Consider the following 22743-nt stretch of genomic DNA (forward strand, 5'->3'; position numbering starts at 1 on the left):
TAATCCATGCTCTGACACTCTCCTTGGCTCCATCCTTCCCTCCTCACTCCTCATTGAACTGACAGTTGTTACCAGTCTCTGCCTTGCAGCTACAGGCAAAAGTGTAACCAAACTTCCAAGCCCCGGGGAGGGAACTGGAAATGGTCCCAGCATCAGATTCCAGTCCAAAATGCAGTTCTGGTATTCCCCATCCTTGTTGTCACTGCAATATCGTGCTCATGTTTATTTGTCGTGCTCTAACAAGCTGTGTGTGAACAGCCAGCTCGTTTGTTCTCAGAGGATAGATTAGAGCCGCCAGTGTCCTCCCAGAATAAGTGGAAGTTGAATTATTTATGTCCTTTTCTTCATAAGAAGCTTATAGCACGCTGGATGAAAAGTCAGAAATAATTAAGAAAAATGCTCTGCATTCAAACAGAAGAAACACTCAGACAACAGCTGAAATGCTGGTCACAGCTGGTCTCAGTGTGGGCTTGGGATGGGAAGGGAATCTCTCCTTGGTGTTGCAGGAATCAGCCTGGAAGGATGTAGTGGTTCTGTAGATGCCTGACATTTTACCTAATCAATTTTCTCCTGTTCACTTTCAGCAATAAATTTCTGGGTGAGACATTTTCCCAGGTGGCATAGAAATGTTTCACCAGACAAGCAACTGCTGTCATGGTGGGAGTTTTGGAGAAGGGGATACTAAGGCACAGAGAAGGGATGACATGTGGGGGCTTGGAACATGTTGCCCCTTTAATTATGCTGTCAGGTGTGGCTCTTTATTTTTAATACTGATTTAATAATATTTCTGTTATTTTCCACACAGAGAGAAAGTTTGGAAATACTCCTTCTCTTTATAGATGTAACTTTTTTAAAACACCGATGCCTCCCTCAGAGGAGAAATTCTGCCTTTATGAGTTTTCTATTCATTGGTCCCACACCTCAAGCTGGAATTCTGAGCAAAAGACAATTCCCTGACAATGTAAGTTAGAGCTGGTTTATATTTTGTTGCAGTTTTGGAGACAGGCAAGCGACAAGAACGCACCAAGTTCACGCAGCACCAGCCGAGGTTTATTGATGGTCTTTTATCGGGCCTTCAAATGTCCCGCCCCGACAGACGTGCTTGGATGAGGCTCTGAGCCCTGCCCAGCTCGCTGGGCTGCGTTCATGTGCAAAGGGATTGGCTGAGGTCCCCGTTTGGGTTTGGATCTGGTCTATCACGAACGTGCTCGGGGTCGTGTTTCCTTCTCCGGGCTAGCGCGCCGCGAGGCTCGAGCCCGCGTTTCGTAGGCCAAGTTATCTGTGCCGCTTGCAGGCAGCTGGAGCTGTCACATAAACTAACACCCCTTTAAAAAGCCAAACAACTGTTGCTTTACAGATACTGAGTTGATTTTACATTGCCCAAATAGAGGTTAGATGTGTCAGCTTGGGAGTATTACAAATACTGACAAGTCCTTTAGTTGTGATGCTGATAATACATGGAATAGGATTTTCTGAAAGAGATTTAAGGAAAAAATAAATTTCTAAATCGCCAGTAATGTGTATTGCTGGAATTCCGTGTGGGAATAAGTAGCCCAGTATACCCACTTCAATTTAAGAAAGAAATACATTCATGTAAAGGTGTTTTGAATGAAAAAGTAATCTCCTTTCCTTCAACACAAACTGAATCTGCCCCACCAAATCATACTTTTTACTACACACAGATCCGTGATTGCTCATAAAAACAGTTTCTTTAGGTTTAAAGCCAATTGCTGCTCATGTTTAAGTGAAACAGCTCTTTCACCTGAGGTATGGCAGGAAATATTCCTCTCAGCCTATTGCCAAGCCCTTAGAGCTTAATTAATGGCTATGACTGTTGGGAAATCATCAGGAAAAGGTAAATATGTGATGATGACTGCCTTGGTTCACCTGCCCCAGAGGTGGCTGGGCTGGAGTTGAAAGCCTGAGCTGCTGCAGTGGAAGGGGAAGAGCAGGGCTGGGTTTTAAGACCTTCTTCAAAGCCCTTGGGATGTCAGAGGGACCTGCAACCAGTGAGTTACCCAAAGGTGTTATTCAATGCCACAGGCAGTTGTACACAATCCTCAGCAGGCAATCAGATTAAGCACCTACCATTGGATTTTGATATTTTTGAGGTTAAAATCCTATTGAAAATACTTGAAATACATGTATTTTTCTAAAGCTGAGCAGAATCCAGCTGTTCAAAGAAGCAGGGATTTTCCAAGTTCCCCAGGGTAGCTGGGTACCCAGCTTCTACTGAAGCTCACCAGATAGGTGAGCTCACTAGCACTAATTTTCTTGGAGTCCTTTGAAAATCCTGGAGCTGGTAAAAACTGATTTACAAAGGTTTTTTAGATTCTTGGAAATAATGAAACATAGTCTGAATACTTCAAATGGAGTCCACTTGCAGCTGGGACAGATTCTTCTGGTTTTTTCTCCTTCAGGTAAATCCTTCTGTATATATTTTAGGCTCTATAATTTATCATTTGTGACCTCCATAAATTACCATTCTAAAATTCACTGTGTGCTTCCCAGGCAGTGCAATATTTTTGACCACCTTTCTGGGTATCCTTTTCCTGGTGGGTTTCACAAGTTCTTTTAAAGTAGGTCAGTGAAATGTCCTCTCTGCTGAGGGTTTTTTTTCTTTGAATCAACCTCTCTAAAACAACCTCAAACTGCATTGTGAAATCCATCCAGGACATAATGTATAGCAGTATATGGAATACAAGATTCATTGACTTAGCTGGGTTTAAAAAACTAATCCTTGTTCCCTAAATCTTTGATGAAACATTATTTTAGCTTGAAATGTTGTGTTGTGTGGCATGTAGTAATTCTTCCTGGGGTATAAAATTTTATTTCTACTTCAAGCCTGTTTTGGAAACCTTGGCACTTTCAGCTTACTGCAGTCAACTGCCACAGTATGAAAAGTCCTTTGTGATATTGGAAAAGCAAGGTGCCCTAGTGCTGTGTGATATGAAAACTCAATTAATTACAGGAAGGAACAATATATTATAATTTCAGAATTAAAACATTATCAGTGCTGGAAGCACAGAGGTAAATCCTCTGCTGAATCCAATATTCAGAGCAGAGGAGGGACTGACAGATTCAAAGGATTGCTCTAATGCCAGGTTGCTGGGAAATCAGGCCACCACATGGGTTAGAGGACCCACTGAGAGCTGGTGTGACCTCTGGGAGATGGATGCACCAAGCTGCAGGGACACAGTGTACTCTGAAAACACTGTCAAACACTGTCCCACCCAGTGGAGATCCTGACACCCAGGAATGTGGGCAGCTCAACAGCAGGAGAGAGCCTGGATATTGTCAAGAACCCATCATTATTTTATCTGAGCTGGCTCCTAACAGTTGGATCCCATAATCTGCTTACAGCAGATATTTCCCTTACTTTGAAAGTTAAGTTAAAAAAATTGTCAGAAGTCTACAAGCTGAATATTTTGGGAACCTTTTAAAGCTAATACTGTTCTAAATGCAAGATTGGAGATTTGGAGACTTCTCCTTTCTTGTTTTTGTTTCCCACTTAATTGTTCAGCATCACCTATTTTTGATTTGCAGGCAGATGTCCTAAGCTCCAGTATTTGTATTATCCTGATTACCTTTTCACATTCTTATTTAATTATTTTTAAACATCCTGACCCATTATAGATTAAAAGTCAAGAATGAGGTTAATGTATAATTAATGAGAAAGAATGTTCATGGTGACAGCTCAGAATAATGATGAATGAGCTGAATAAGAGATCTGATGAGCTGTCCAAGGTCAAATTGCACATGGGAGTGTTAATGTTGCCTGACACAGCTTTATTTCTTTCTGATTTCTTATTTTAAACAGATTTGTTATTCTTGCAGAGCTGTTAAGCCATTTAAAAGGATGCCAAGGTGTCCTCTGACCTCTAAGTAAGGAGTGCCCCTTGCTGGTAGTCCTTTATAGCATCTGCCAGGAAGTATTAGATCCAAAATCCACTCTTTTCTCTTGAAACTATCCATTAGATTCAGAGGACAGTTGATCATGGGGAGAGGAGGGAAGAAGGTAAGAAAAAACACCTGAAAAAGGACTTAATTATTGACTCAAAGAAAAAACCTCTTTCCCATTTCCCATACAGTGAATACTCACTCCATCTAACTGAAATAGTTACTTGGGGACAGACTGCAAACAGCATTCCTGACTGATTTTTCTCACAATTTTTGTCAGAATTCTGGGGTTTCTGATACCATGAGAATCTTGCTGTTTTCTCAAGAGAAATCATGACCAAAATCTGATGTGGAATAGTAGCTGACTGGTGAGAATGGTTTAGATATAGTATGTTAAAAATTGGAATTCATGGAACTGAGGCATCCTGTGATCCAAGGTCCTGTGCTGTGACCCAAATGCCAAGGCTGCAGAACAAAAAAAAAAAACAAAACAAAACAAAACAAAAAAAAAAAAAACCCCCCAAAAAAAAGGCCAAACTTTTTTTTTGCAGCAGCAATTAATTCTGCCCTTTCTCCTTACATAAAGCTGGGTTTCTTCACCAGTAGCTTTCCCTGGAATACAAGGAGGATGGATAGATTGTGTGTCAGCATTGCTGGGAAAACCATTTGTGCCTGCTGACTTCAGGGTTTGTTGCTCTGGACCGTGGACCCAGCCTCATGAATGCCTTGGAAATGGGCAATTTGTCTCCTTGCCATGTTTTCCACCCAGTCTTAATTTACAGTTGCCTGGGGAAGGAAGGAAAGGTTTTCTGTCTCTCCAATCATTTGCTATGTAAGTTGCTGCCACTTAATTTGTTTTCTTTGGTCACTGTTGCCCAAGTTTGTGCTCCTCTCTCAATCATGCACAGAGTGCACTCCCCATCTTTCTGCCCTCAGCGTTCCACTCTGTCAAAAGGAAATAGCACAAAAATATTGAATTTTTTTTTTTTCCTGGCCAGTAGAGATTCTGAAAACACTGAGACATTTCAAGCCATTCAGGAACATAAATATGAGCTTCCCTCAGCGTTAAAAATGAAAGAGAAATTCCACAAGCCATGTGAAATGAGAAATTCCTGTAGCCATGTATCAAATATGATAATGATGGTGCTAAATTACTTAAGGAAAAGAAAATGACCACAATGTATGAATTGCACAAATTTAGAAATTGCTTTTATTTTGTCACATTCATAAGCTCAGTGTTTGTGTAGATTAAGATGTTTTTAGCATGTCAGGAAAATTAATCCACGCTGTCAGAGTTTTATGTCCAAAAAGGGGACAGAGGAGTCCTGTGATTTTATTGAAATAAAGGGAGAGGCCATGGACATTTTCCATGGAGTCTCTCAAGTTGTTGGAGGATGCAGCCTCCTTTTTATCCTCATTTCCTGGCCGTATTTCTCTCTCTCTTCCTCACTGGCTGAGGTACTTGAGATGTATAGACATCTCTAATCACCTAATACACACTTCCTTCTAATGTGCATCCCCCACTACTTTTTTTTGTGTCTCTGTTCTTTTTCTCTAAGTCCAGGAATTTTTGCATGGTCTTGGGTGAGCAACAGTCTGTGTCAATTTGTGGAATTCCTTTGGAATTTCTGGTTCCTCCCCATTGCTTCTTTCACTTATCAGTATCTTGCTTTATCTACCAGCAGGTCCACAGTTTGTTTGTGAAGACACCTCCCCTTTCAGAATATTTATCTGCTGGTTATTGCCCCTAAACAGGACTAAGGCAAGCTAGAAACAAGCAACCCTTTAATTTCCCACTGTGCCACATGCGAAGTGTGGTAAGTCACTCTTCACACACTGCACCTGTGTGATTTTTTTTTTTTTTTCTGTTAAAATGGGCAAAAGTTGCAAAATGTGGCATTATGCAGGTCATACAAATAAAGCAACCTGTTCAGGTCAGTCAGAGCATGTGAGAGGTGCCTCAGCCTGGAACCTTTTCAAGGACTGGGTCCCTCCAAGGCAGGAGAGATTCCAGGTCTCACTCCCTGACTGGGGTGGCCCGGAAAGGTGGAAAAGTCTCTCCTCCAACCCGAGCTTCTAAAGAAAGACTCAGTAGTCTTCAGTCGTCCGGTCTCAAGGTAGTTTATTGTGTGTTATCTAAAAGATTTTCTCCCTGAGCTGCTGCGGTCCGTTCAGCAGTCAGGCAAGGGCCCACACTGACTCCCAGGGGGCTGGTGCCCTCTTTTATATCATCCATTACGTGTTAGATGTTTATGGTTTTTCCCTAACGCCCATCACCTGTATTGAACAGTGACTTTCTACTCTAAACCAATCTGTGAGTGCCAACATCACCAAGAACATGGAGGTTAGGAAGAAGAAGGAAAGAGGACAGGGCACACCCAAGTCCCTCCATCTTAGAACTTCTGACCCCCATGTACAAAACTCAGACCCCTCTGTACAAGGCCTAAAACCCCCCTGTACAGCACTCAAAAGTTCTTCCGTTCACTTTGTGACTACTTCTACTATAATATCTAAACTTTTGTGATTTCTTGTTCTTCCTGCAAGGTTGGTAAAATGTTCCATGGATCAGGTTCAAAGCCACAGGGGTCGGTGGCTGCATTCCAGGGTCTCAAATGCTTTTGACCTGGGCCCGGAACATCCAAGAGTGTCCAAGGGACATTCTGGGTTCCGACAGAGAGTGGCCCCAGGGTCCCTGTGAGAGGAGGCATCACTGGGATCACAGCACACCAGACAGCTGCCCCAACCTCTGATTTGTAGTTCAGGCAGTTCCTTTGTTAAACAAACATGTGTGCTGTCACTTCCATGGATACCATCCTGGAAAGCACCTGCAGTGTTTCATGCTCACACATCCCAGGACAGATCCTGAGTCCAGGGGTTTCTGTTGGAAGCCACAGGGTCCTTTTGCTATTTGGCAGAATAAAGAGGTTCCACGGGCAGAGGCAAACTTGCCTGCCTCCTGCAGCTTCACTGGCTCCTGGCTCTGCTGGGGATCCAGGAGCTCTTCCTTTGCTTCGTGCCTCAGTGGAGAGCAGAACATTGCTCCCACCCAGCTCTCTGCAGCCGTGAGGAGGCAAAGGCAGGAAAAAAATGAGTTTACTCTGCTTTCCACAGCCCTTTCTGTCACTCTAATAACTTCATAGATATGAAATTTTGCCTGGAATAAAACAACTGTGTCACACATCTGACATCAGGGACCAAGTGTCCAAAATATATTTCTTATTTTCTCTTGCTGGATTTTCCCTTCTGCTTCCTATATTTTCTTTCAGCTGCTAGGCTTGCGATTGACTTAGTATTCAGGTTAGAAAAACCTCACATGTTCTTCTTTGAAGGTGTAATGCTTTATTCATGGTTATTGTTTTCTTGCAGTAGTTTCCACTAGCTTTTTTTCCTTCCTTTTTTTGACATGAAGCCTGCTGAACCAAAATCTTAAAAACAAGGAAGACAAGATAAGCAATAACCTTTCTAAGAAAAAATGTCCATACATTCTTGCAAATTTTGAGATGTGAGTTTAAAGAGCAAACATTCTTCTCATTTCTCAACAGAAACTTTTCTCCCCACTTGGGAAAGGGCACTTCCTCTGACATGATTTATTGTAATTTCTTGATGTCCTTCAGTAACGACTGATCCAACAGAACCCTCCAGGCATAGTATTTTACCTTGATTGGGATGAATTGCCACCAAGAACTTCTTTTTAGGAGGAAATAAGAGAGCACCTGTCCTGCAGGTACAACCCCACCTGGCACTGTGGAAGTCGAGAGTGCAAGAACTGGTCTTTGTGAGCAGTAACACAAGTGTCTGAATGGATGAAAAAAGCTGAGTTTTGGGTCTGGGTGGGGTTAGTTTTGTTTACTTCATTTTGCTTTTGAAGGGAGTTGAATAGGGGGGAGCTACATGGTAAACCAGAAAAAGCAATGTCCCGCTTGGAGAGGGTGGCAGCATTTTGGTGTGAGCTGTGTGGTGTTTATTGGTTGCTAACTCATTCATTCTGAGCAGAGTTTTAAAAGCTGGTTTGAAGCCTAAATGGCTGACCTGTGCCCATCCTGCTCTTCTGTGCTGCCTTGTGGCAGAAAATGTTGATTTTCACCATTCTTTTTAGCAAGTGAATCTTTCCTTTACTTTTTGTGTTAGAATTTAAAAATCCCCATGTCGCCAGACCCTGGGTCACTCATCATTTAAGCCACAGGGCCACTGCAGGAACTCTGCTGAGAAGGGCTCTGTTCATCCCCTCCCATCATTTCCTCTGCACTTGGTATCCCACAGCCTCTCCCCCTTCATGCAGTGTCACCCCTGAATAATTTTTTTCTATCCATCTGAGCCAGTTTGAGGCGGGTAAACACTTGTGTGTCTAATTCAGGGGCTGGAAGTTGTCGCTGTCTCTTCCAGCTCAGTACCTGGTGTGTTAATCCGAGAAGTAATTAACAGGATGAAGTGTGATGCTAATGGAGTGAGCCCTGTGCCAGGCTTGGAACCACACAGGAGGGAGGGGAACATGATTCTGGCATGTTTTCCTCCTCAGCATATGTGCCAGATCCTGGGCTCTGCCTTGTCAGTAAAACCCTGGCGTCTAAGTAACACTTTAGGGTATTTTTGTCACTGATGCTGTGAATATTTGCAACAGCCAAAATAATTTGGATAAGCCTGTATTTGTTAGTTACCATGGTCACCTAATTTGCAGTGGCTTTGGGAAGCCTTTGGTCAGGTGTAAGGAATGTTTTACTGTGCCTTCTGCTGGTAAATATGGATGGAAAACATGTTAGGCTGTTTCAAGTAGTATTTGTAGTTTTGCAAATAAAATTCCCTTAATCCAGACTGAATGTTAGGATTTCAAGGAGTTGCAGCAGAGGTATAGACAAAGCTGGAGTTGCTTGTCAGTGAAATGGCTTCATGTTAGGAAACAAGACTAAATGTTTTCTCTTTCTCTTCATACTCAGTTTTGAGATAAAAGGCTTATTGCCCAAATTAGATAAGTCAAGTGCTCTGTTTATGATTTTCATCCTCGGCATTGAGTCGCAGAAGCTGTAGAACATGTGCACACATATTTTTGCATTACAATTTATTAATTTTTTTTTTTTCAAGAGAAAAACTAGAGCCCACTTGTCCAGCAGCAGAATCAGCCAAACTTAAGGAGTGGAAGGCAGCTGGAAATGACATTGAAATACCCTGTAGGATGCTGGGAAAGGTAGAAAAAGTGAAATAAATCCATATTGATTGCTGGGATTGGGAGTGGTGGGGACAGTTCTCACTGTCATGTCCTGCTGGAAAGGTAGAAAAAGTGAAATAAATCTAAATTCATGGTTGGGGGGGTGGGGAGTTTCTCAGTGTCTTGTCCTTGCCTTGAACAATGTTTGGTGCATGTAGAGGAGGGACAGATATGGCTGCCTCCCAGTCAGCTTTGGCCAGTTGGTCCATCTGGCCCTCAGCCCTCTCTGGCTCTGAGCACCAGCAGCTGGGCTCACAGCTGCCACAGGGACACCAGTGCTTTGGGGGCAGGACATGAGCACCCAGGTGTGTCACTGATGTCACTGCTACATGTGGGCCCTACATAACCCAAGGGAGCTCATCCTTTACTCTCCAGCTTCCAACTTAGTGATGACCTTTTGAGGTTCATCCTGAATTTTTGACTGCTAAAAGAAACAGTTCCCAAATCATCCCCTCATGGTTGTTTCTTTCCCCATATCTAGTGAACATTCCTGCGCAGTTTGTTTCACAAAACACCAAAAATATATTTGAAAAGCTCCACTATTCAGTATGGAAGAAAAACTTTAGTTTGTAAAACAGAAAAGCTTGTAAAACTCTTTTTTGGGCCAGCTGTACTTGGCAGTTTCTGCTCAAGTTAGGGGATGCTGATCTGGTGGTAGAGCTTGGCAGAGTGAGGCAGCAAAGCTCGTCTGTAACACCATCATTATTGTCCCTGTTCTGTTCTCTCACTAATTTCATCTATTAAACAAATAAATGAGTGATTATGCCAGATGAGTTTTTTTGTGTGAGAATGTCTTCTCCTAGCATTGCCGTCTTTTAGTGGTAATTATGTAGTCATACAGCTGTTGCTTGCAGGCAGGTTTGAAATAATACTTTTATAAGCTGTATAAATCACACCATAAAAATAAATTGAGACAAGAGTCTGGTCTGAAGACAACAGAGAAAAAATAAAAAAATGGGGATCTGGATTATGGAATACCTGGAGAAATACAATCAGTGCTGCCTATAATTGCGCTATGAATTCACATGATTGCAAAACAGAATCATAGAATGGTTTGGATTGGAAGAGACCTTAAAGGTCTTCTGGTTCCAGCCCCATGGTGTGGGCAGGGACACCTTCCACTATCCCAGGGTGCTCCAAGCCCCATCCAACCTGGCCTTGGACACTCCCAGGGATGGGGCAACCACAGCTGCTCTGGGCAACCTGTGCCAGGGCCTCACCACCCTCACAATGAAGATTTTCTTCCGTAAATCTAATCCGAATTTCCCCTCTTTCAATTTGAAGCCATTCCCTCCTGTTCTGTCACTACAGCTCCTGGTGAAGAGTCCCTCACCAGTTCCCTGCAGCTCATTCCAATACTGGAAGGTGCTCTGAGGTCTCCACACAACCTTCTCTTTTGCAGGTTGAACAGCCCCAACTTTCTCAACTTGTCAAGCCTAAACCAATCAATTAAGGTTCTGGAGCTTAAAAAAGAATTACACAGATGCTGAAGTGTCCACACCATGGGCAAGTCAAGTATTTTTAATTTCTCTGTTCAGATTCACAGTGAAGAGTGGGGAGAAAATTCCTGCTGCAGAAAGTCAAGTAGATGTGTCATGCTTGGAAAGATAAAAGTAGACCAGCATAAAAGTGCTGAGAAACCCAAGCCCCCAACAGTCCCAAGCTCACAAACTCCACATGCAACACTTTGCTAACACACTGACTCGTACATTTGGATGTAGCTCCTTCCCAACATATGGTCTGAAATGGGTCTCTCCTGTAAATTTCATGGAGTTATTTTCGTTATGGCTTTATTCTTCCAAAGCCCAGTAAAAATGCCTGTTCTCTGTTTATTCTGGCTATTTAGTCTGGCAATTATGTAATGTTCAGGAAACAGAAGCAGCATATAATTTTTATGGTTCATAATATCTCTCTTCAGGAAAAAGGTAGCCACTTAGAGGAATTTTTCTCCCAGGATGTGTTTTTGGTGATGACTTTTTGGCAAAACCAAGCTGCTGCATCCTGCAGGGAGTCATTTTGTAACTAATTCACTGTTCCATTCTTGCTTATGAGCATTCATAGCTTCCATTGCTTCACTCCCATTTGCCCTTTCTTCCTGAGGCAAATAAGAAATAAGAGATAAATGTCTAATTCTGGCTTTTAAAGCTGCCACATTTCAGGATGGTTTGATTGGTTGGTTTGTTTGGGTTTTTTTGGTTGGTTGGTTGGTTGGGTTTTTTTCTTTTTTTTTTTTTTTTTTTTTTTTTTTTTTTTTTTTTGTGGGTGTTCTCCTTTTGAAGAGAGAATTGAAGAGACTGAAGATGAAAAAAGAAAAAAAAAATTGTCAGTTTAGCATTTAGCAGTGTGGAAAGTTCATGGAAATTTTCTGTCTCCTGGGTTACAGTTCAGATGTATTTTCACCATACAGCTGTGCTTATAATATCATTACGATTTTGTTTAGGACCATGGGACACCAATAGAAGGATGCAATCCCAGACTTGTCTCTCATTTTCATGTAAACCCACAGCAGTTCCATTGAAGCCAAAGAATCAGTTAAAAGGAAAAAGACAAAGGAAAACTAGGAGACTTTTTTATGAGGAATGTTTTACATCTGAATTCTAAGAAAATATAAATTAAGTGGAGGAAAGAGCTAGAAAATTCCATTTATTAGGCTTGTATATGGCAAATGGACATGGATAAAGACGAAACCTTTATTTGAATGAGTATTGTGGTTACTGGGATAAATATTTATAGGAAAGGTGTGAATTATTTATATATGTTCCAAGATAGCAGAGTATAATAGCATCCTTCCCCTGGATTTATTACCCTGTAAGCTGGGGATTGCACGCACAGTGATATGGTAACTGATATTGGAGGATTTGTGTTTGACATGAGGAGATTGGAGTGGAGGGAGGGAGCAGCCCCATGTTTGAGTTTGTATTTGAAATTTGTGCAAAGGCCAACAAAAGCTCACAGCTCTGAGTAAAGAACATTCAGGGCCCCATAAATCATCCATCTAATGTTATTATACTACAGTGGCAAATTATGCTGGGTTTGTCTCTGCAGTTAGACAGTGCAACAGATGGCAAAGATTTGCACAACCAGTTAAAATTCTTGGCAAAGCACATTTTTTAAATTTGTAGCTGAAGAGTTAGTTGGGATACACTGGAATATTTGTGCTAAATGGTGGGGTGGGGGGGGGAAGCCCAACTTTTTTATAGTTTCTCTTCCACTTAAAAAACTATAATTTTACACATTTGCCTAACAAGCAGCAGTGTTACACCAGCAGGTCCCATTCATGTTTGCACCATGGTGGAGAAAACTGCCAGCCTCAAATTATCCAGGAAGCTGTTTCCAAAGGGGAAATGCAGAGCAGGGAGAAATTACCCCTCTTAGGGCCATTCAGGAAGCTGGTAATAATACAGGCACATCGTGTTTGGCTGCACAGAACAACAGGCTTGCTCCTCTCCTCCTGTGCAGATTGGTGGTTCCCAAATCTTCCATTCTGGGCCCAGCAGGTGTAAAGGAAAGTTAGACAATATTCCTGAAAGTGGATTCACGTGGGGAATATGGTGGAGAGGTCTACTCTAAACACAAACTGGTCTATATGCTTATTTCTCATCTTTAATTCATCAATGTGTTACAGTCATACCCTACACTACAAAGGCTGTAATTACATTTTAGTTTAGGCAAAAATTACAACGCATTTTCAGTGCATTTTAATACATAATTATCTGTTAGTTAATAAAGCTGAACAGTTATGTGTTTAGAGGCCTTTTTTATTCCAAAGGAATAATTCTGAATATGTGTACCAGTAAAATCCAGGTATTATAATAAAACCATACTGCTCCCATATTCATTCTCTGTTATCCAGTGAGGGGAATTGGGGCTAATTTCGAAGTCAGTGCAAATCCCTGTTTAACAGCAGTGCAGTTTCCCAGTGATGTTCAAGGGCATTTTGCTTTGCTGGTTGATTCCTGCAGTGCAGAGGTGTGTGGGACGTGGGTTTGGTCCTTCTCTAATGTGCTCTTTCTTGAGTGGATTTTGCAGTGAGAACTGTGCTGAGCAGCACACCCAAAAATGGTGTGGAAAGTAATTTTCACACGCCAAAGGTGACCTGACCTGCCAATATTCAGTGCCATTCAATGCCTGAGGCTCACACAGGAGCTCTCAGCAGACATTGAACAGAATTATGGAATCATTAAGGCTGGAAAATATTAGAATCACAGAATCATTACAGTTGGAAAACACCTTCAAGATCATCAAGGCCAACTTTTGACCCAATCCAGCCAGCACCCACTAAACCACATTGTAAAGGGTTGGACATCACACAGGCTGTTCTCATTTCCTTCCACTGCCAAAAAGAATCAGCTCGTTCAGACTTCCCCATTGCCAAGGCCTCACTTGTAGGGGAGGTGCTTCTTCCCACTGGTGCCTCAGTCAGGCAACCCTGAAAGAACTGAGTGGACCTAAAAAGTCCCCTGAAACACTTGAGCCATCCAACAACACCCCAAGCCTGGCAAGGGCTTGGATTGGGGCAGCAGTGGGGCCAGCAGGACTATCAGCACTCTGGAGGCTTCTCCAAGGAAGATTCTCCTTCATTCTCAGGGTCCTGCCAGTGCCCCTGCAGGGTCCTGCCAGTGGTCATCCCCTGCTCACATGTGGAGAAGCAGTGGGGGAAGAGCCACAGAGATACTGTCACAAAAATATCAGAACACTCATTCTTTGGTGGAGAAAAAAATGGGCTGTTTTTCCTCTGAGGGCCATCAAACCTGTCTTCAAGCTAGCTGCATGGATGACTCTCTTCTCTTTGATTTGGTTTTTATTTTGTCACTAAAACACTGCAGTGCTGGGGAGGGGGAAAGCAAACCCCAAGATAAAACAGATTATATTTGTTCATTTCTCTACCGACTCGCCTTCAGTAAGGAGAGAGGCGAGCAGCCCAGCCTCACTCAAGAGAGGGATTTTTCAACACTTTTGATAAATTTTTTACAGAATTTCTCTCCCAGCTCTTCTGTATGACTCTTGCATGCAAAGCAGCATTTTGAGCTTCACTGGATGGTGTGCTCTGTGCTGCTCTGTCCAACGAGCCAGCACATGCCTCTGCCCAAAGGATAGGAAGTGCTTTCTGCTCAGGCCTGGATACAGCTGAATTTAAGAACCCAACTCCTACTGAAGTCAATGTAACCTCTGTATCAACAAGATCTTTGGGAGGCTGCATCTGCATGAGAGCATGTCCCTGAGAAAAAAGACAGAAGCTGCTGCCTTGTAACATGGGGGAATAGGAAGCAAAATTATTTTTTAATATTAAAAAAAAAAAAAAATTCTAAATTGTGTGACTCCATAATGACACAGAGAATTCTCCTGCTTAGTATCTGTCCTTCTCACAGAGTCCATGAGGGCAGAGTGGATGTTTTAAACTTTAGTTGCACCTGACCACTCTTCCTGCATTTATGTGAGGCTATGCTAGTTGTAACTCTTATATTTTCAGCTGTAGTAAATATTGAGCCTTAATTTCTCCTTGCAGATAAGCTGTAGGTAGAGAAAAAACTTGCTAATATTTTACCCATTTTGTTTCATTTGAACAGCCCTATGGACCAGCTCAGCCTTATGGATTTCTACCTAACACTTTCCACAACTCTAAACTACTTCCCAGCACTGGTTCTCAGACGAAATAATTAAATTTTGGGTTTCCTCAATCATCTGTTTGGTTACAAACTAGTGATTTCCATGCTTCTGGTACTACTTTTTAGGTTTATAACATATTCCTTGTATTTTCATCTAACATATTTGTTATTTCAGTTAGTTGCTCTGGCCTTACATAGCCTTCTCCTGAATATGCAAATACTTCCCAGCCATATTCTGGCAATATAATTTAGTAGAAAAAACTGTAACTTTTAATCTCAACTAGAATTTTATATTCACTTTTAGCAATGAATTAACATGATAATTTTTCCTACTATCTAGCTGCAAAATGAAACATTTCACCTTTTCTGTGGAATATACTCAAAATAATATATTCAGAATAATGGAAAATAAAATCATTTTAGACTGGTTACAAGAAACCCTAAAGCTTTCTGGGGCAAATATGCAACTGGAATTCTCTTTTAGCTGAGAGTTTAAAAACACTCTACTGTTTGTATCACAGGATCTCCTAGTGAACTGCCCTCAATAAAAATCCAGCTGTAAAAGGCAGAACAGACGTTGCCCATCATCCTCTTCTTCACTTGGACTGTATATAAGGCTTCTTTTTTTGGTCATTATTGCCAGATGCTGGAATAATTTGATTTGATGGCATTACAGGAGTTTCTCAGGTTCATATGGAATCATCTGAGTCTAATATGATCCAGCTCAGTTTCCAAGAAAAAAATCTGATCTGCGGACTTTTCTTGTTCCATTTTTATTGCCCACTTGCTGTGTAAGGAATTTATCAGCAACCTGGCCCATTTTCCCCCTTATGTGATAAAGGAATATCTTGACATGTTCATAGGAACAAGTAGGGGGAGATTAAAAGTACCACAAAATGTAAAAGCTTACTCATCTGGATGATGCTTTTCCAGTATTGTCATGAGCTTCATTATGTGCAGCTGATTTCTCTAAGGATATGTATCCCAGTTAATTTGAGATCTTGCCCAGATGGTAAGTGCTGCAATTGAGGTTTCTGTTTGGGACAGGGGGAAAACAAAAAAGAAATGTACACAAAGCAGTTACCTAAATGAGCAGATATTCCATGACAACAACCCTTCTTTTTGATAAAGTAACTTTAGAAAGAAACTATTAAAACTGCACGCTTGTGCGATTCAAGAGAAGGAATTGAAAATAGTTCTCTTATAGGGCCAGCTCCTTTAAATTTGTAGTAGTGCTTAAATCAGTCTGATTTTTGGTTGGAAAAGTGGGACATCCTTCCTGTTTTCTGCTACTTTTTGACTTTAAAAAGCTGAAAGCCATCCTTCTTTCAAGCAACTCATAAAAAAGGTGAGAGAAACAAATAATTGTTTTTCTTCAGAATGAGTCAGTTGCGAGAGAAAGACTAAAAAGAAATCCTCAACCCTCTTATCTGCCATAAGTGGGTAACAAGATCAAACTAAACAACAAGACCCCGGAGGCCCTGGGGAATAAATTTGGGTCTGCACCTGTGTGAATCCTGGAATTAAAGGGCGTGAGAATGGTGCAGGGCCACAACTTTCCCAAAACAATGAAAGCTTTGGGGGCTGGGAGGTGGGTGCTCTGTTACCTATCAAAAGTTTCTTTGATAGGCTTCCTTTTAGGAAATAAGATGCTGTCAGAGCAGTGGTTTCTTGTGCTGCCTTCGTAACTGTTTAGTTCTCCCAGTAAGTGCTTGAAATGTGAAACTGGGAGGGGGGTGGGAAAGCAAGGGAGATAGGTGAACAAGATCAATGACTTTTAATTTTCTCCGTTGTGTCTTTGGATAAAAAATTAAATCTCCTGGAACTGAATTTGTTAAAATAGAAATTGATATTGCTATTCTTCATCCTGTGAGACTTTATTTACTACAAGAGTAGAAAATCTATTTCTTCCTATTATGGCAAGAGTTCCATTTTTAACCTTATTTCCTAAAGGACCAATACTTGTCTCTTCCTTCATCCCCCACTCCTCTCCTCCATGATTTCAGTACATTGAGTGGGTCCAGCCCAGCTGGCAGAAAGGGTCTCAGAGGCAATCAGCTGCTGGATATCACAGGAGGAGGTGGCTGGGTGAAGTCACTTAGAGCACTCCATTGAAGAAGGGCCTTTATGGAAAGTTCAGACCCTTTTCTACTGTCAAATAACCAGCACAGACAGAGATGCTAGGAAGAATTCAGCTGCAGGGCGAGCCTGCAATTGGACAGGCACTCACAAGGTGCAGGGCCAGAGCATTCCCTCTGTTGCTGCTGCTCGAGGGCAGCCGCCCTGCTCTGTAGCCAGGGCTGTGCAGGTACTTTGTGTTTTCGTAGCTGTTCACAAAGCTTCTTGCTGTCCCTTTCTGTCAGCCTTGTTTTGGACATGTTGCGAACAAAAATTCCAAGCAGGATGTTGACACAGGTGAAGCATCCAGGTGCAGTGGGAAAGAGGAGAAACTGCATTGGGACTGAGGGATTGATTTCCTGGTGGCCTCCTCAACTCCTCAAAAGAGTCTCGTTATCCTTTGACAGTGATTCCCACAATAGAAAATTTGCTAAGAGCACCAAAAGTCCCACTAGGCAGGATTTTTTGGTCAGCCAGGGTTGAATTTGGGGGTGCAGGATTTCCTGGCAGGAATGGCTCTGTCCTCCTCTCCTGGCAGCAGGGAAAGGGGAATGAGAAAATCTTTGCTCCCCACTGCAGTAGCATGAAATTAACACCACTGCCCTGCTCTCCACTGCTTGGAAGCTGCAGGGGCTGAAACCCTCCAGCCAGAGCTGGATAAAAAGCTGGAAAACCTTGACCAGTATTCCCCAAGCCAGAAAAATAAGTCTATTATAAATGGGTAAAATTCTCCAAGATGAGTGCCTGGGAAGGAATAACCTAATAAAAGCATCTGCCCTGAGGAAGAACACTTATCATTTCTGAGGCTGAAATACTTTCTATGCTATAAAGGGTGGGGCATTTTGAACAACACTTAAGCTAAATTGTCTGGTTTATAATATGAGATGGTAAATCCCATCCTCCTCACAAATTAAGTCCGTGCCCTGAAATATGTGAAGTAGTTAGCTTTTGAGTTGAATCTTGTTAGGTCAATAATCAAATAATATCTTCTTATCTTTTTTTCATGTTTCAGAATAATTATGCTTATAAGCATAAATATTAATTTCTGCTCAATATGTATGTGCTTTCGAGTCCCTAGGTGTGAATAACATTATCTAATTGCAGAAGCTAGAATATTAATTAACTTCTGTCAGATAATTTTTAGCTGGGTGTATTACAAGTCAGATATGTGCCAGCAGGAGGGTTTTCTGCAAAGCTGTGTAATGCTCTTCAAAGTTTCCCTCCGGCCAGGAGGATATCACAATGTACAGCTGCTGGCATAAAGGAAGAGAAATAGAAAAGGGCTTTGTGGGGCAAGAAAGGCTTTACATTACTGTACTAGATATGTTCTGTGTAGTTAATTCTACTTCCCCAACAACCTGATTAGTATCTTAAAAGGAGTAATTTTCAAAGTCATTACAAGTTGAGCAACACTGAGATAATAATGTTTATGTGATGATAAATCAGTGCTGTTCTAAAAATTATGTAATGTGGGTTTTGCTCCTTTCTGTCATTACCCAAAATCTCCAGAAACTTTGCACACTGTGGAGAACAGCAAGGAATACAGTGGACATGATTATGTGCACTCATTTGCTTCTTAGCAACAGATTAACATGCTAAAGTCAGTTTTGGGAGTGTTTCCTTAAATCATAGGAAATAAAACCTACAGGTTTTACCTACAGGAAGGAGCCCCCCCAGCCAGTGACAGGTCTCTGTGTTACTGCTCTCTGATATTTGACTTCCATTTGTGTTTATAGAAAAATACAATTGATTCATTTGCTAATGATCTACATCTACATAATTAATAGCCCCAGTATGTGTTTTGTCTCTCTCTTTCCCAAGTCCAGCTTCCCGCACAGAAAAGGCTCCTGGAGGAATCCTACACATTCAGGCACTTCATAACCTCTGTTTTCAAACTCCTGAGGTTCTTGTCTGAAGCTCCACAAGATCCTCCCCAAACTGAGCTCCCAATATGTTCATCCTGGCTGAGTGCTTTAACTCAGAACAGCCAGAAGGTGTTTGTGACTTGGTAAACACGGCACAGACCAGGCAGCAGATCCCAATCCCACACCACTCCCTGTCTGCTCCATGCTTGACAGTCATGCCCACATTTGTTACAGCTGACTCATCTTTAAGCGAGATTCATTGATACATCATTTATCTGCTTTTTCTGCTGGAAGAAACATTAAAGGAAAAAGAGATTCCTGTGCCATATGTAACCCAAAAATAGATTACTTTAAGACAGGAGTTTTAAGGAGAACATCTGCTAGCCTAGCTTGGTTTTGTTGTTTTTTTTTTTTTTTTTCTTTTTTAAATATGCTAACAACAATGGTTACCTTACTTCAAATTGAGATGCATCATGAGTACCAGGCTGTTCATCCATTTGGACCAGTAGTCACTGTTTAGCTTTCTTATTCTGTTCACAAAAGGCTTTGATTTTTTTTTTCCCCATGGGCTTTTTTGCTCAAATCTATGCATGCCATACCTGAGTTTTGTTCCCTTTTTACTGTTTGCTGCTTGTGTATGGTGGCATGCAGCTGGTTAATTGAGTCAGGTCACAGTGTTTCTGATTTCTGACTAAATGCCCCAACTTTTTAAACAAGGAGTTAGTGGTGAATTAGTAAACACTCTGGCTCTCCCGGGAATATCTGTTTGCATGAGAATTTATTCATATAGAAAATGCCACTCCCCAACCATTTGTGCAAACAAAACATGTTTTCTTGAATATTCATGAACAACACAGGGCACAAACAGGGCTGAACCAAACAGCTGCTCAGAATTCATGAACTCGTTCTGTAAACAGAGTTTGGCAGCGTTTGACCAGCTCTAGGTACTGCTGTCAGACAGGAGCACAAACGAGCTGAAATGTTGACAGTAGTAACAGCAGATTAAAAAATAAAAGTAATCAACTATGCATTTACATGCCCACTAAATCTTACTGTGTGTAAAGGCCAATGATGATTATGAGCATAATTTCACTTTTTTTGTCTCTTTGATGATGAAATGCACTAACAAAATAACACATCTCATTGGGAGCCTTTTCTCAGGCTCCTTGTCTGTCTCATCTCTCCAACTATTTCTGTCATGATTTTATTTTCATCCTGCAGTCTTGATTGCTGGGATAAATTTGTTGCTTGAAAATGGCTCCTTCATTAAATATTCTGCTTGATTTCTTGGTCCTTTTCCACCACTGGTGTCCATTGTTTCCAGCAATGAACAGATGCCCCAGAACTGGAAGTGGAGCAAAAATCACCTTTTTAGTTTGTGCTGTCTCATCTGTCTCTTGTTCAGTTCCCCAGGATGGTGCTGCTCTGCTCAGAAATGCCAGTATTTCAGCTGGAGAGAAGCAGAATGTGGCTTTTTATCAACGAGCAAAACTTTCCAGGTTGGTGAAGAAAGTGGCAAGAGAAAAACAAGTCTGTGAGGGCTGTGATGATTAAAAAGGCCGACAAGTTTTGAAGAGTAAACTGGAAACTATCCTCAATTAATTCTTGAACTGCTGACTTCCCAAACCAATTTAGCCATTCATCCATGAAGCTAAAAGGACTTAGTTGCTGTTTATATCTAGGAGAGTTGTGGAAGCTCCTTTTTGCTAGTTGTGTTTTTGGTTGGTTTTTTGTGGGCTTTTTGTTTTTTGTTGTTGTTGTTTGTTGTTTGTTTTTTTTTTTTTAATCTGCATGTAATCACTCTGCCTGCTGTGCGTTTTTTTTCTTTTTTTTTTGTGTGTGCAAAAGTGCAAATTTAAAGTGTTTTCTGGGATTTTTGAAGCTGTAAGTGAAAATCTCTGAGAGAGAAATGAAGTGTGTTGCCCTAAACTGAGCAGATCCTTATTTCTCTGGTATTTTACAAACAGAAATAAAATGCAGTGCTGTTACCTGTGGGATGTGACATAGTTCAATTGATGTGATGCTGATCAAATAACGGGAAGGTCTGTATTTTAATAATTGTTCCATAACCAATTTGCTGTGTTGGCTTTTGCAAACTGTGCTTGCCCCATACACAAGAACAGGGAAAGAGAACTATAAATTTTTTTTTTTTTGGAGTCATATGAAGCTAAATTAATCATTTAATTCTTTGTGAGCATTTTCCAAAATAAGTGAAGGACAAGGCACTGCATGAATGTCACTTGTGACCCTCTGCGGCTTTTTCCTCCCTTTCAATCCTCCAAAATAATCTGTGTTAAACAGGAAAGTTCTTGCTCCATCCTCACTGTCTACTTCCTGTAGACCACCCCACATTTTTTGTTATTGCTCAGTTACCCTGCACCAATATTACGACAGCAAGGCAGATGCAGGCACTAACAAGGTGGAGATTTGTACAAAATAATATAATTAAGTTGCTTCTGCTCATGCAGTTTGCCACATTAAGTAAACATTCATGGGAATTATTCAGAAGAAGGTGGAATACATTTGGAAAAAATTGCATATTTGCATAATGCAGTGAATTTCTCAGCTTTTGTGCCCTGCTGAATGTAGATGAGATACTCATTTAAGGAGTTTACAATTCTGCATCCATTCTAGCATCTGTTTATAATAAATAGCTGTGACTAGTTTGAAACGAGGAAGGTGATCTCCATAGCCTTTGGGCATTAACTGCTGCTAGGAGATACATTTTTAGCCTACCCTGTTTATATTGAAATAAGATGTTTGCCATGGAAACCTACATGTTACAATAAACCACCACTTTCCAAAGGGCAGGGAAGCTTTGCAGTGAGCACCAGGAAGGTATCATCCAGTGTTTTTTTTTCTGAAATTATCTGTTTGAAATACGGTTTCTTGATATTTCTGATTTGTGATAGATGAGTAATGTGATGGTTGACTCTCACAATTAAAAGACAAATATTATGTATATGTTAAGAGAAGTTTAATAGATTTATAGTTATGCTTTATCCCCTTGCATTGTTATCATGGGATGGCCTTGGTGGTCCAGGCATTTGGGAGGGTCAGCTTGTTACCACGGCAGCACCTGACCTCCAGTCAAGATGTAACAAAGTGAACTCCACAACTCCAACACTGGAAGGAGCTGATGGACAGAACTTTGGGAGGGGCAAAAGGGTTAAAAGGCAAAACCTCCCTTGTGTGGGTGAGCACATGGTGGGAAAAATCCTTTGCTCCCAGCGCCGTAATATTTCTCTATTCAGTCTTCTGTTGTATTTTTTGGATAAGGTTTTAATAAACCTTTTAGATTTTTGAAAGTGAGTATCATTTCTCAAATGAGTGATCTGATAAGAATTGTTCTGACCACTCAGTTTCTGTGGAGAATGGGAACTCCCATCTACAAAGCATTAGATTCCTTTTAATCCTGTTTTCCCTCCAAATTCCAGATTTTTCTGTGAAGGAAAAGCCTGAAAAATATTTTGAAGTTAGTGGATCTGTTTCCTACAGACAGCAAGAAACAATTTTGCATTTTATTTTGATTTCCCATGAGATGATGTATAATTGAATATTAAAAAATACAAAATTATTGAAATTTTCAATTTGAGAAATATGAACATGAATTGGTTTGGATTTGCTGTTTTGCTCTCTTATTGAAAAAAAAAAGTCTAGTGTATTTCACATAATTCTCTTGCTTTGCTTTCCATTTTATGTAATGGCAAATCCAACTTCTGGAGGGCAAGGGGTGCTTATCAAAAGAATATAATAAAGATTGAAAAAATGGGAGTGTGTTTTTCTTCTTTTTCTTTCCCTCACTTCCCTCCCCACTGCTCATTCCTTGTCTGCAGCTGTCTAAGCGAGTCAGGCTTTGGAAGATACCCAAGTGAGTCTCTTGTTCTGGCGTCCTGTGGATATTGTGCAGCCCCACAGCCTGTTCTGGGAGCTGTGCAAAGGTCTCCCACGCTGGGATTCCTGCACCCAGATGACTTTTCCTGAGCTGCTTTGCCACAGAACTCTGTGACAGGATGTGATGGTGCTGAGTGAACCGTGAGCAGGAAACCTCCTT

General features: G+C 41.2%; 1 long non-coding RNA gene across 1 annotated transcript; it reads left to right on the top strand.

Moving 5' to 3' along the window:
- Window positions 1–1273: 1273 nt before the first annotated feature.
- Window positions 1274–11204, top strand: LOC137485238 (uncharacterized). The gene is made up of 3 exons (XR_011005233.1): window positions 1274–1390; window positions 8977–9062; window positions 10503–11204. It is a non-coding gene; the product is annotated as an uncharacterized lncRNA (long non-coding RNA).
- The last annotated feature ends 11539 nt before the right edge of the window (window positions 11205–22743 follow it).

The sequence above is a fragment of the Anomalospiza imberbis genome, chromosome 19 (assembly GCF_031753505.1).
Source record: "Anomalospiza imberbis isolate Cuckoo-Finch-1a 21T00152 chromosome 19, ASM3175350v1, whole genome shotgun sequence".
NCBI classification, from domain to species: Eukaryota; Metazoa; Chordata; class Aves; order Passeriformes; family Viduidae; genus Anomalospiza; species Anomalospiza imberbis.